This window comes from Trachypithecus francoisi, unplaced genomic scaffold, assembly GCF_009764315.1.
Source record: "Trachypithecus francoisi isolate TF-2019V2 unplaced genomic scaffold, Tfra_2.0 Lachesis_group17, whole genome shotgun sequence".
Classification (NCBI taxonomy): Eukaryota; Metazoa; Chordata; class Mammalia; order Primates; family Cercopithecidae; genus Trachypithecus; species Trachypithecus francoisi.
In genome coordinates this window covers 86,404,357-86,419,370 of record NW_022681462.1, presented here as the reverse complement: position 1 = coordinate 86,419,370, position 15,014 = coordinate 86,404,357, and the positions used below count along the sequence as shown (strand labels likewise).

The window sequence follows — 15,014 nt, the reverse complement described above, 5'->3', positions numbered from 1 at the left end:
GTGTCTCCCAATTCTTAGGTTTCCCTTAGCATTTCTGCTCTGATATCTTTGGTCTTTTTATATATCTTCCGGCTTTTACACAAGCTGTTCCCATTGCCTACAGTGTTCCCTGCACACATATATAAATGCATAGATTTCGATTTCCAGCTTTAAGGCACCTCTTCTTTGAAGCCTGTGGTTTTGATCAAACTAAGCTAGCTGCTGAGTATTCTCACCCCCTCAAATGTGTGCTCTGGGTCAGGGTTTTTGTCTCATATGGTCACTGTGATACCCCCAGTGCCTACAACGACATCTAGCATTATAGTAGATGCTAACTAAGTATTGTTGAGTAAATGAGCTGCTCTTCCATAGCACTTGGTATACATTCTTCTTATTGCATTTATCACATAGTTGCCACATAAGAATTGATCGCATTTATCATGTAAGAATTTGTATGTACTTGCTGCCCCACCGGACTGAGAGCTCCTTGCAGGCAGGGCTTTCGTCTGACCTCTCTGGATCCCAGATCTAGGACAATGTACAATGTGACTACTAGGAAGTGTTGAAGGAATGAATGAATGAGTGTTGCAACACTCTTTTGTTGCACCATGTGCTGGGTATTCATCCTACAGTCCCCAGTACTCCTGGCACTATTTGTCTCATTGTAAGAGAGAGAGAGAGGAGTGGAGTTGGAGAGAGACAGGAGAAATTTATGATTAGAAGACAAAAGCTTAAAAGTCTTTCTGAGTGGCCTCTGAGTATGAGTAAGTGAGATCATCCCTACAGGACAGAAGTCCATCAATTTCAGAGCATGGTCACTCAATGTATGCACACACGGTGCTTTCCCTGAGGAGGATGCACACACGGTGCTTTCCACTGATGGATGTTTTTGTGCAAGTTAGGAAGAGGCACCCCTCCCTCCGAACTCTCAAGGGCACAGCGATACTCCCAGAGCACAGGCTGGGGGTCAGAACCCATGTCTACTTGGCCAGGTGCCCTCAAGGAGGACACAAACTCACAACTGTTCCCGGCAGCCCCAGCCACCGGAGCAGGTGCAAGGTAAGCAAGGAGACAGGCCACTTAGAACATCAAATTTTGCCATAAAAATAAACTCTGAGGTTTGTGGAGAAGCTATTTCTAGCCCAGGTGCCAAACGAGGTTCTGCAGCTAGACTGGACGGCTGTGCGCCCCTCCATCTCCCACCATTCACTAAGAGAAACTACCCACGTGCATGCTCTCCTCAGTTCCCTGGCTTCCAGGACTGGGGAAAGAGTCCATCCCGGGCATCTCCAGCCTCTTGCTGACAATCTCCGCCCGCTGTCTAGCGTGGGGCTGAGTGGAGCTGACAAGGAAGACTGAAAAGGGGGCCATGGCCTTCCACAATCCTGAACTGGGTGGCGCTTTGGTGGCCATCATTAGCCATCTCTGATCTCCCCCAGTCCAGTGTCAGCACTCAGATGCTGTGAAGCAAACCAGCCTCTTCTTTTTTTTTTTTTTTTTAAACAAAAAAAGTGTTGCAACATTCTTTTGTGGCACCATGTGCTGGGTATTCATCCTATAGTCCCCAGTACTCCTGGCACTATTTGTCCCGTTGTAAGAGAGAAAGAGAGGGGTGGAGTTGGAGAGAGAGAGAAGAAATTTGTGATTAGAAGACAAAAGCTTAAAAGTCTTTCTGAGTGGCCTCTGAGTATGAGTAAGTAAGATCATCCCTACAGGACAGAAGTCCATCAATTTCAGAGCATGGTCACTCAATGTATACATACACGGTGCTTTCCCTGAGCAGGATGCACACATGGTGCTTTCCCCTGATGGATGTTTTTGTGCAAGCTAGAAAGAGGCACTCCTCCCTCTGAACTCTCAAGGGCACAGCGATACTCCCAGAGCACAGGCTGGGGGTCAAAACCCATGTCTCCTTGGCCAGGTGCCCTCACGGAGGGCACAAACTCACAACTGTTCCCGGCAGCCTCAGCTCACTGCAACCTCTGCCTCCCGGGTTCAAGCAATTCTCCTGCCTCAGCCACCTGAATAGCTGGGATTACAGGCATGTGCCACTACACCCGGCTAATTTCCGTATTTTCTAGTAGAGACAGGGTTTTGCCATGTTGGTCAGGCTGGTCTCGAACTCCTGACCTCAGATGATCCGCCTGCCTCAACCTCCCAAAGTGCTGCAATCACAGGCTTGAGCCACTGCTCTCAGCCCAAACTAGCCTCTTCTATGGGATCTTGGAGGGCTCTTGGCAGAACTAGCTACACTTCCCCATTGTGGGGTTACAGAACGAGGCTGCTGACCAGTTACTGTGGCTGGGGAAACAGGAGGCTCCTACCCTCTTTCCAGGGAGGCCTGACTGGGGTGGGAGCTGTGCCCAGGTCCCAGCCAGAGAAAAGCAGGAACCTTTCTACTCTATTTGTTTTCACTTTGCTAAGTTCCAGAAAGGATTGCAGGGGACTTAAAAGGATACATTAAGACACCATAAATTAAAAGTAGGAGAGAGAATCACAAGTGTAGGAGCAGGAAACGGAGGAGGGAATGTTGCCTACATGAAACCATATTTAGAAAGTGCCATACACAGGCTACAGGTGGGCCACAAATCTGCCTCCAGGCTTGGCAGTGCTTCTGACCTGGGCCACCCGTCAGAACCACCTGGAGAGCTTTACAAAAGTCCAGATGCCTGGATCCACCTCCCAGAGACTGACTGTGAACTCACGCATCTGGTATGTAGCCTGGGTATGAGAATTTAAAAAATCTCCCTGGGTGATGTCATATGCAGCCAGAGTTGAGAGTTACCGTTTCGAGAGCTTGGAAGAGGCAAGTCTGTTACAACATTATTTGTGGGTCCAGGAGATCCTATGATGGTGGCTCGGGAGGAGAATATGTCTGCGGTGAAATCAGAGACACCTCTCCCAAGGGTCCTAGCAAAGGAGTCACAAGTGACAGGATAAACATTAACTGCCACAGAATCCTAAATGAAGGTGCACTGTTGTGACCTGGAGGGCAGCAGATATTCTAACAGCCCGTAGAGTATACGTAAAAGCATTCCGGGTGGGGCAAGATGAACACAGTACAACATAGCCAAGGTATCCAGCTTTTGGATATCCAGCTTTTAGCTTGATCCGGGGGTAGATTTTAAAGGATCTGAAAGACTAGACAAATTACACATCATCCAGGAATATTGTTTTGCAAAATCTTTATAACTCCCATCTGAGTTCCTCAAGCCATAGAATTCAGGAACCTGCTAATAACACCTATGAGTTGACAGTAGTGGTTAAAGTTTTAAAACACACTGATATCCTCATGAGAACAATTAGAATATCTGGGGGAAGGAGCCAGGCATCTGTACCTTTTTTTTTTTTTTTTTTTTGAGACAGAGTCTCCCTCTGTCACCTAGGCTAGAGTGGTGCAGTGGCGCGATCTTGGCTCACTGCAACCTCCGCCTCCCAGTTTCAAGCAATTCTCCTACCTCAGCCTCCTGAGTAGCTGGGACTACAGGCATGTGCCACTATGCCCGGCTAATTTTTGTATTTTTAGTAGAGACAGGGTTTCACTATGTTGGCCAGGCTGGTCCCAAACTCCTGGCCTCAAGTGATCTGCCCGCCTCAGCCTCCCAAAGTGCTGGGATTACCGGCATGAGCCATCGCGCCTGGCCCATCTGTAGTTCTTAAAGCTCTCTGGGCAATTCCAATGTGCACCAAGGGCTGAGAACTGCTGGCCCTGGTGGCACCATTCCTCCCTTGCCACCGTTCAAGGTCCTGAGAGGTGGGAAGGCTGGGGTTATTCCCATTTCACAGCTGAGGATACTGAGGCTCAGAAGGCTTTAGAGCACTTTCCCAGAGTGGGTGGTAGATTTGGGACTAGAATCCAGAGCTTGCCTCCAATCCCAGGTTCCCTGCCACCATGCTGCCTGTGAGGACATGCTGTCTGTGGTTCTGTAATCTCTGAACTGAATAAAATTATCTGATCCCAAGAGGTATGCATGAACAGGGCCCTGTGCTGGGCTTATAGAGAAAAGAGGATGGTTCCTATCCTCAGTAAGCTCAGGGTCCAGGAAGGAAGGTGAGCAGCCTAAGGCAAAGGAGATGGAGATGCATGGCTAAGGGAGGGAGGAGGGCTGACACAGTCCAAGTACAAGGCTTCCTTGGAGAGCAAGGAAGCAGCTTTGTCTTGGACAGGCGGAGTCTGATATGTGAATCAGACAGCAGGGATCTGCTATGCACAGGCTGCTGAAGTGGTCCGGACCTTAGGACAGAGGTGCCATCTGGGAGTCAAGCCTGGGAATAGCTGAAGCAGAGGGAGGGGAGGGAGGGCTGGGGATACAGGGAGCTGAGGAAAGCCTTGTGGCACCAATACCTCCCCTTCCTGGCGGGAGGAGGTAGTGGAGCTGGAGGACGGCAGCTCACATGAGCAAGATGGACAGGAAGCAGGAGAAGAGGCCACTTGCTGACACCGAGGTGGACAGCACAGGCTGGAGGTCTGCAGCCCTGTCGATGGAAAGGTGCGGAACAGCTGCAGGGTACCAGGCAGGGAACGGACCAGAATCCCAAATGCCTGCATAGGGCTGAGGGCTCGGCTAAGTTTCTGTTGAGGGATCTGGGCCCCAGCTAGTGGGTGTGGTCACATGGCCTTCTCAGGGGTGTGAGCGCCCAGATACCTATTTGAAGAAGGGGCTGCAGAGGTCCCCAGAGCAGGCCAGGAAAAGCAGATACAGTCAGAAGACAAGGGCAGAGTGTCTGTGTCGGCCAGAAACACTGAGATGTCTGCCTGCAGGTCCCTCCTTGAGGTGGACACCACGGAGGCCAAGAGGGGAGTGGACAAGGGGAGAGCAAGGCTGTCCACGGCGGGAGGGAGGGAAGACAGGCAGAGGGCAAGGGAGTGCGATCAGAGAGGATGCCCGCAGGATGGACTGGGGGAAGTGAAGGTGGGGGGTGTGGAAGCCCAGGGCACAGCACACGGTGTTCTCTAACTGCCATTAGCTCCGGAGACATTTGCAACCCCCTCCGAAGGCGCAGGTGGCATCTAGGTCATCTCGTTTGCTGAGGACAGGGGGACAAACGGCCTGGACAGACAGTACTGAGAGGGTCTCAATGATGGAGGCAGCAGATGCTGCCCAGGGTGGCTCCAGCACCAGTGGCAATCAGCACTGCCCTTCACCACTTCCAGAGCCCGAGGTGCCTGCTAATGCCATTCTTGGCTCAGCCTTGGGCTCTGCGCAAACGGAGTCCTCAGCTCAACTCCCCCCACCCCTCTTCCCTGCAGTGCAGGTATCAGATTTCACTCCTGCTAGCTGGTTCCAGTATGGTCTTCTTTCCACCAAACCACAGAAAAGCAGAGCGCCGCCCTCCACGCTTGGCTGTTGAACTGGCCTGTTTCGTAGCAGGTTACACAGGGCCCTGTGAGCTGGCCCAGTTTCCACAGCAAACTGATAACTGATAGCTGCTTCCACTGATCCCCAGGGGTCACAGAACCACCTAGGGGCCTCGGAACCTTCCTATCATCTTGGAAATCAATGGGACTCCTGCATGTGAGGGGAGCGCACAGCCAGCACCAGGCCGCATATCGTGTCGCAGGCACTCCCAGGCACAGTCCTGGCTGCACATGGTGATTTGTTTACTGAGAGCTAGGCAGGTGCTGGTATGAGTGGCGGAGCGGGAGGAATACAGAGACAGATCAGGTACAATTCCCATCCTCCAGGAACTGGCCAAGTGCTAGGGAAGACAGACTTGAGTTCACCATGGGGACCCTGGTCTGGGGGCGCAGAGATAGAGGCCCACATAGGGTGCATCTTACCAGCTATGCCTGGTGAAACCACCCTCAAGGTCCCTCGCCATCCTAAAGTACATGATTGCCAGAGTTCAGGATAAACAAGAGAACAAGAGCCATGTGCCACCCTGCATCAGCAGCAGGGAAGATTAGACCCCAGACTAAGGGTCAACATTTAAGAAACCAAAACCCACTGTCCTGGGGTGTCTCTGTTCCCTTCCCTCTCGCCAAACTCACAGGTGCATCCAAGGAGAGCTGGCTTCTGTGAAGAACATGTTCTCAATCTTTTCTTTGCCCCATGTAGAAGCGGGGATGCCCTGGCTGCCAAACCAACATTTCGCTGCCTTGTTTTCCAACTCCCCTTCTCTGACCCAACAGGAGGCCTGGAGGCAAAGGATTCCCCAGTGCTGGGGATATCGCTAGCAAGGACAGCCATCCCCCGCCAGTGGTGCCATGGGCGTGTGCCAACAGCCCACCAGCTTCCTAGGTCAGGAACCCATCCTCTCCTCTGGCTGCCCCTACTGGGCTGCTGGGAGGCTGCAGGCTGGATGCACTGTGGGGTCACAGGGTGGGGAACCTTCCATTTCAGTGCTGATCCTGGCCCAGTCCACAGCCTTCTCTCCCACTTCCTGCTGACAACCAAGGCTACCCCTAGCCTGAGATTCCAAAGCCATATTTTCTCCTCTCTGTGCAAGGCTTCTGGCTGGGGATAGCCGTCCCCAACCTCACAGTCTCTGAGTCCAAAGAGAAAGCTCTCTGACCAGCAGAGAATCTGGATGTGGCAGGAGCCTTGTTTGTCTGACACTCTGCCCCTGCTGCAGATGGAAGCTGGAGTTCGGACTCAGGCAGAGGCCAGGAGGCTACCGGTCAGAGGGCATGAGGGTGGGCTGCTGAATACAGCAGTCCCGGGGCTGCTATGACCTATGCTCACCCAGCACTAGGCCCCGTGTGTTATGCAGACGCAGCCTGTACCTCTAAAGGCTCAAGTCGCACAAGGACATATGAGGCTGGGCCAGCTGGGCCTCTACTGTCCTGGATCCGAGAGCCCACTCCTCTGCCCTCCAGCCTGCTTCATTCCAGGCCCAGTTCCTGTCCCTTCAGTAGCATGAAATGTGGCGAATGTTGTTAACTCTTAGCTCCAGGCCTCCTTGTTTCTGCAGGCACATTCCTGGCCTGCCGGTGGGAGCTAAAGCAGATCCCAGACCGGAGATTCTGTTCACAAGATTGTGCCCTCCCAAGGCAGGCCAAGTTCCCCCACACTTCTGGCTGCCTGATCCTGCTTGGAGAACCTGGAATCAAAAGTTTAGGCCAGGACTCTAAAAATTTAACGCAAGGAAGTCATCACATGACTATGCAGATACATATGCAACAATGTTTGTTGTGCTGTTATTTGTAATAGTGAAATATTTAAAATATGTTAAATGTCCATCAATAGGGCATTAAGTGAATCATGTATGCTATTACATCCACAGAGTAGACAGTCTGTAAAAATAGTGATATAGATTTCTATTTACTGACATACAAAATGGCTTGACACATTGTTGAATCTAAATAACGTGCCCCCACACAGTACCCACAGTCAGATCCTGTGTGCATGTGTGTGCCTGTGTGCACTGTTTACATATGTGCGTAAGAAAAAGCCAGGAAAGAAATACTAAAATGGTTATCTCTGGGGAACGGGATTATAAGTCATTTATATACTTTTAGCCACTATCCTTTAAAATCCCTTTACAATGAATAAATAATATTTTCATATTTAATAATATATTTTAATAATAAAACTTAATTATAAAACTTAATTACAGTTTTTAAGGAGGTTAAAGGTCACTTAGCTGCTGGCCATCCTCAGATCTAACCTCCTGGAGAAAGCCAAGGCCCAGGTAAGCAAGAAAGTGTCACAGAGATTCTTTGATGCGGCGCGGTGGCTCACGCCTGCTATCCCAGCACTCTGGGAGGCCGAGGTGGGTGGATCACCTGAGATCAGGAGTTCAAGACCAGCCTGGCCAACATGGCGAAACCATGTCGTGATAGCACACGTGATAGCCAGTCATGATAGCACATGCCTGTAGTCCCAGCTACTTGGGAGGCCGAAGTGAAAGGATCGCTTGAACCCGGAGGCAGAGATTGCAATGAGCTAAGACTGCGCCACTGTGCTCCAGCCTGGGCAGCACAGTGAGACTGTCCCTCCAAAAAAAAAAAAAAAAAAAGCATCATAGATATTCTCTTTGGTTGATTCTAGAAGGATTGAGGCTAACATGGCTTAGCTAAGCCCCAGTACGGTTGATCACACGCCTGTGGTAAAAACTGCCCTGAGGAAGACGGCGAGAGGACCTACTGCGCTTTCTCCCCTTCCCCCATACATTTAGCGTGAGAGGAGAGAGCTGGCTATGCTCAGGCCTGATGACTTTATTTCCAGTGAGCCGAGTAGAGACCTACCTTGCGCCGCCCGTCTCTGGCAAGCTCAGGATTCGTCCCCAAGATGCAAAAACCTCGATGGCCGCCAACACTTAGCAAAGCGTGAGCATCACCAGGAATCCAGATAGTCTAGAAAGAGAGGAAAAAAGAGTGGGGTAGGGGTGGGGAAAAGGTCTAATTTCTTCTTTCTTTCTTTCTTTCTTTCTTTCTTTCCTTTCTTTCCTTTCTTTCTTTTTTCTTTTCTTTTTTCTTTTTTTGCAAAAAGATCTCTTTTGAATTCCACCATCCCAGGTGGATGGTGTCCCCACACTAACTGGATGCTAGTCTCTGCCTCAGATGTCCCCGATGCTGAGTTGCATACTGTGGATTATCTCACACGGGCTGTGCACAAACGGCCAGCTACGTGGGTAGCAGAGTACTCCTAGTGGCAGACATGAGGCATCCCTTGCCCATCCTCCGAATACACACAGCCCTAATCCCCACCATTGAGCCACTGACACTGAATAAGAGAGAGAACAATGGTATTGTCTTCCATCTAATCCAAACTAAGAAACTCCAGCAATGGGGAAAAAGAAAAAATTTAAGTCTTTAATCTAATACTGAGAAGGACACAAACTGTAGAATTACAAAAACAAATCATTACTGTTTTCACACAATGGGCAAGAAGACCTTGAGGAGGCAAAGAATAGGTTTCCTGGGGAGAAATTTTTTTTTCTTTTAAATTATAGATTTAATGCCTGGGACAAAGAGGCTATCTATGACGGGGAGGCAGAGCTACTCCTGGTTCCTTCTTTTAAATGTAATCTATGAGAAAGCCATCTTCACGACGGGAAACGGCATCTCCCACTGCAAAACGCACAACTGTCATTACCTGGGAATCAATATATTTTTTTAAACCGAATATATCATTATCAATTGATTTTCCTTTTTCCTCTTAGCACTCCAGAGTCCCGGGTAGCAGGGGAAAGCTTTAATGTGATATGAAGGATTTGGACAGGTAAATAAGTTATTGTAAACTCATTCTGCCTTATGGCCAGCTTCCCTCTGACAACGCGACGAGTCTTTCTCAGATCCTCTCAACCTAAGCTTTTCCAGCGGCCGCTGATAGAGACGCACGTGAGCCATATCAAACAGCCATTTTAAAGCTGAAGGTGGCAAAAATATTATTTTTCCCAAGGATGGAATGTTCTCTTTACGACTGAGAAATAACCTCTGCGGGGAAGCAAAATAAGCCAAGGTCGCCATTTAATTCTGACACAGAACCAAAGTGGCAAGTACATTTCCTCCACCAAGCCCACGTGAAGCACAAGGAAAAATCGATCACTTTGACCACAAGGTATTGGCAATACTGGTGATCGATGTCGTTCTGGGAAAGATCCTTGGCAGACAAGTGCTGGTGAAGAGAGAGGTCTAGGAGATAGAGGTCAAACCATTTTTAGGTGCTTGAGAATCTCATTCATTCATTCATTCATTCAATAAATATTGATTCCCTCTATGTGTCAGGCAGTATGTTCAAGGCACTGGGAATACATGAGCGAACAAAAGAGAAAAATATTCCTGCCCTCAGGGAGCTCATATTCTAGAGGATGGAAACAAAGAATATACAATACACTTAAAAAGTAGTGAAAATTGTATCATATTTTGGAAGGTAGTATGTGCAATTTATTAGAGAAGAAATGGAGCAGGGTAGGGTGCATGTTGTGGGTGGGCCTGTGGTGCAGTTTAAATAGGGTGGGCAGGGTCAGTCTCGTGAGTGGAGGACATTTGAGCACACACTTCAAGATGAGGAGTAGGTCGTGTGGGCATCTGGCCCTAACTGTTCCAAGCAGAGGGAAGAGTCAGCGCGAACATGGCTGGTATGTTCCAGGACCACCAAGGAAGCCATTGTGGCTGGCAGGGGGAGGTTCTGGTAAGAGGTGAGGCCAGAGCGGTGAGCATCCTGATTGTGTAGGGCCCTGTAGGCTACTGTGAGCCCAAAGATCCCAGTCGCCATCTTTAGAAGGGGTTCCCAATTTCTTGAGCCAAAACCCTCAGAGTTCATGTCAGGTTAATCCACTTCCTTTCCAGGCTGTGCCAAATGAATATGCTATAGGCTAGACTGCAGCCTAGAGGGACAGTGGTGGGAAGGAAGCACAGGCTGTCTATGCCTGTCCTGATGACAGTGGCCTTGCCCTTCCTTCTCTATGGTCCCTACCTCTAGGGGAGGCTAGTGAAACAGTTCTGAACAAAAATAAACTCATGCACAGCTGAGTTCTCTGGGACTTTTCCTCATGTGCTGATGAAAAGGTCTGGAAGTGAATGACCCATTGGCTATTACAGACTGCACTGGGTGTCTTGTGTTGGCCCCTCTCAGCCTGCCTTTCATCTTCCCCACCCTGTTCTTCCCCACCTCTCCCAGGCAAGACCTGGGAGGCTCACCTGACCTGTATGGAGAGCATCCCTCAGGTTTTGGACCCTCTGACTTCTGGTTAGGTTCAGGCAATGCAGACACTAGCAGGAGACTGGGGACAGGGTTGGGGGTGGCTGTTGGTTCCCCTGCTCCCCTCCCTCTCTGTGTCTTCATGAGCAGGCTGTCCCTCACCTGCAGGTCATGGCTCTAGTTGGGGAACAAGGAGCTCCACAAGGCTCTCTCTCTGGATTCCTGTAATAGCTCCCTCCCCTGACCATTACGCCCAAAGGCAGTAATTCCCCCCATCCCATCATCAGCCCGGGGGCACTGCGCTATGATGGTTTCTCTATACTGTGCCTATTCACCTTTGTGGATAGTCATTTTACTTAACTCTCTTCCAATTACACATTTGAATATGTCTATTTCAAGACCCCAATGGAGACATTCACAAAGAGGGTTAAAAGCAAGAACCTGGAATCAGACACATCTGAATTAGAATTCTAACACTGACACTTAGTTTTGTGACAGCAGGTAAGTTCTTTAACTCCTAGGAACCTCTGTTTCCCATTCTTTTCAGGCCAACATTCAAATTGAGGAAATACAGAGAATACCACAAAAACACTACTTGAGAAGAGCGGCCCCAAGACACATAATTTTTTTTTATTTTGTTTTGTTTTTGAGATGGAGTCTCACTCTGTTGCCCAGGCTGGAGTGCAGTGGTGTGATCTCGGTCCACTGCAGCCCCTACCTCACAGGTTCAAGCAGCTCTCCTGCTTCAGCCTCCCAAGTAGCTGGGACTACAGGCACACGCTGCCATGCCTGGCTAATTTGTGTATTTTTAGTAGAGACAGAGTTTCATCATGTTGGTCAGGATGGTCTTGATCTTCAGACTTTGTGATTCGCCCGCCTCGGCCTCCCAAAGTGCTAAAACTAGAGAACCCATGACATCCTCCTCCTCTTCCTCCTTTTCAGCATCACTATCTCAGTAGTGCCATCACCTGCTCAAGTCCAGGGCAAGCAGCACCTGCTTCCCGACATCTTTGCCCACCCCAACCAGAAACTCTTCTCTTGAAAGGGTTTCTAACTGTTCTCGGTTCACATTTGGCATCAGTTTATGCCTTAGTGATTTTATTTATTTTTTTACATCTTTCTTTTCTTGTTCTTTTCCCATCCACCAAAACTCCACACCTTGCAATTAGACCCTGGGCTTAACAGACAGTATCTTTTGGAATCTGGTCCACAGCACCCGTCGCGTGGTGGTGTATAATCGATCCTTGACTCATTATTGTCCTTCCTGGGAGGCCTAAAAGCTATATCCAGGCACCTAAGCATGTCCCACTCTAATGAGATACATGGTATTTAAAAGTGATTTCAAAAGAAATTGCTAGAAACCAATTTTTAGTAATAATTTTGTTCCCAAGTTAACATTGTAAAATCTTATGTTTCCAAAGATCATGGCCTGGGAAAATGAATCCCAGGAATGAACCCAGGAACTCACAGGGAGGTAGGTATGGTTTTCTATCTCCAGGTGGATAAAGAGACTGCTTCAGGGCTTAATTTGTGACACTTTGGCCAAATTGACCTTTTCCCTTCCACTAATTTCATCAAAGGGCAGCTTACAGTCTTAAGGAAAACAAATCGTAAAAGCTAAAGGACAGAGGGCTCTAATTTATTTTTAAAAATACAGTAGGTAGTCAGTCACCGCTTGTGAAAGGGGTCTTAGGACTTTCAGCTTCCCAAGGTACTTAGGAGATGCTAATTGACTTTGACAAGGCATTAAGACCAATATGAAAGCAAGACCCTTGAATGGGCTATTTGGGTTAAATGCTGGGAGAGCTTCAAAATGAAACTAGAGAAAAATTTTGAGATCCATTTTACCTCTAAGTCTATAAATAAAGAAAGTTCCCAACATGAACCAAACTGATGGTCAAGAGAATTATGAACAAGGGCCCCAGGATTTTTTAGTTCTTTATAAAATACATCATGTTTTTGGGGAGAGAAACTGCCTTAAGAGAGGAGAAACCAATTAGGAGCCTCCAGTTTGACACAGGATCAGAAAGCAGCCCCGCCAGGGTCTTAACCACACTCTCCAATTATGGGTCCAGAACCCAGAAGTTCAGCACCCCTCAGCAAACTGGGCAACAAAGAGTCTTTCTTCCTTGGAAAAGAAAACAAAGCAACCAGAGGCTGTAAACTGCAGGGAGGAAACCGGCTCCCGACCCAACCTCCTGTCAGCCCAGGTATGGGACTCCACGGCACCTCTGACCCTGGGCAGGAATGCCTGCTCCCAATGTGTCCTGCAAGGGGAACGCTCATTCATATTCTTTTACTTTTAAGACGAGAGAAAAACAGGCCATCCATCCATTATAATATCAACTGTGGGTTCACCAAAGCCTGCAGGCTTCTTGCCAACACAAAAATAAACACTCTCAGAAGGTTTATCTATCAGGTTCATGACAGTTCATGAGCCGGGGTCCGGGAGGCACTGCATTTTAAAGGGGAGAGTGAAGATGCAAAGATGGAGTAAGTCATGAGAGTCCACCCAGCACAACGCGGAGATTGCCTATTCCATTAAGGAGCCACAATTGGCCACTGATGAGATCCATTACTTATTTTCAGCTGGTAGGGATGCATCTCCTGGCATGCTTTTTGTAGGCATGTATTCAAAGAAAGACAGTGTCTGCAGAAGTCACTCTGACCGACTGAGAGGTAACAATGTTTTCATAAGGCTCGAAGTTTACAAAGCCTAGCCCATTCTTATTTTCTCATTTACCTGTTCCAACAAATTTATGAGTTGATTACTTTTGTAATCCTCATTTTACAGATGAGGGAACAGAGGCTCATGGCGAAATAAAGGTTGTCCAAAGTCACACAGCACGTCAAAGAGGGAGCCTGAACAGGAAGCCTGGATTTTGTGCCTCCTGTCTGGGCTTTTGTTCCTGGGCCTCCACCTGCTGTCACCCTTCTCCTCCTGAAAACTCCTCCCTGGAGGCTTCTTCCTGCACTCTCTGGAGTACAGAAACTTTCCAGGCAAGACACTGGAGACTATCACAATAAGGACACACGTGCCACCCAAGGAGGCTCCCTGTTGGGCCAGCACAGCACCAAAGGGGCCCATCTCCTAGTTCCCTTGGATGGTTTGGGGCAAGGAGAATGGGAAGATAGAGAAAATGAGGTGTTCATAGTTGGACTGCATCCTAAGTTATGCCATGACATGACTCTATCAGACAGCCAGCATGAAAGGTTTCAGGAAAAAAAAGTTGCAAACCAAAATCCTCTTAAAACCTTTTTTTTTTTTTTTTTTTTAAAATTTTGATACACAGCAGATCCCCCCAAAATGAAATGAACTGGAACTCACCCAACTCAGTCCTGCCACTCAGTGCTGGCAAATATCCCCCCACCCTCACTCTACCAGCTAATATAGATTCGCCCATCACTGGAAGCAGGACTGGGATGACCCTTGCATTTCCACAAGACGAAGAGAAAGAAGCCTGGACCTACTGAAGCCTGACTCACCCACAGCAGCACTGAAGATGTCCGCAGGGAGGACCCACCTGGCATGTAGTAGATGCTCAGTAAAGAGTAAGGCTCTGTTCAAAAAAGGAAATTGCCTCCACAGTTCAACTCATTTTCCACAATTTTTCTTTGAACATCTGGAAGATGTTCACACCACAGGTTCATGATTGGAATATAAACCAGTTTTTAAAAAAATCAGACATTGCTTCCAGATTTTGCTCTTATAAACAGGCCTCCATCCTCCCTGTAAATTGCAATAATTCCTTCCCAGATGTTGCTTCTCCTTCAGACCCATAAATCTCAGCTTTTCATAAGGACGCTTCGCCTCTGCCTGGTGCTGCGGGCTGCATGGAGTGCTCCTGCATCTTCTCTCCCTCATCAGATGCCACACGAACCCCGTGAGGCAGGGCAGGTGCCCACATCCCTGATTCCCTGACGGGCAGGCCAGCTGCCGGCCCAAGTTGGACTGTGGCGGGTGTGGGTGTTGAGCAACGCACAGTAGCCTTTTCTCCAACACCCTTCAGGTCACCACGTGGGTGGGGCGCCGGAGACTCACAGTGCCCACTCACATCTATGGAGGCTCCACTCCCGCTGCCTTGGTGCCTTCAGGGGCACTGCCCCTTTAAAAGTCTGACTCCACTGTGGACACAGCTTTCCTCGACTCTCCCTGACACTCCTGGGACCAGGCTATAACATTTAAATAAGACTTGACTGGAGTCTGGCAGAGTAAAACAAAATAACAGGCAAAGAAGTAGGCGAGAGCAATGAGAAGAAAGCAACATGCAGCCAGACAACTTGGCTCCCGGCCGGTTTTCCAGGAGGGCCCCGGGGGCCTGGTCAGGTCCATCCCAAGTCCAGGGGGCGACATCACCTCAGCATCCACCAGACAGGAACTCGCACCCAGGAAAGAGGCCACCTCAAGTCTGGACGCCACAAGCAGAGCCCAGAGAGAGTAGGGCT

At 48.9% G+C, this 15,014-nt stretch overlaps 1 protein-coding gene across 3 annotated transcripts in view; it reads right to left on the bottom strand.

Annotated features, from left to right (window-relative positions):
- Positions 1–15,014, bottom strand: part of KLHL29 (kelch like family member 29) — a 325,792-nt gene that overhangs the window by 230,371 nt on the left and 80,407 nt on the right. For 2 of the 3 annotated variants that reach the window (XM_033176397.1, XM_033176399.1), the window contains exon 2: positions 8,171–8,278. The exons of the other annotated variant lie outside the window; for it this stretch is intronic. The gene's annotated coding sequence lies outside the window, so the exon portion shown is untranslated. The remainder of the gene's footprint in view (positions 1–8,170; positions 8,279–15,014) is intronic. 3 annotated transcript variants of the gene reach the window in all.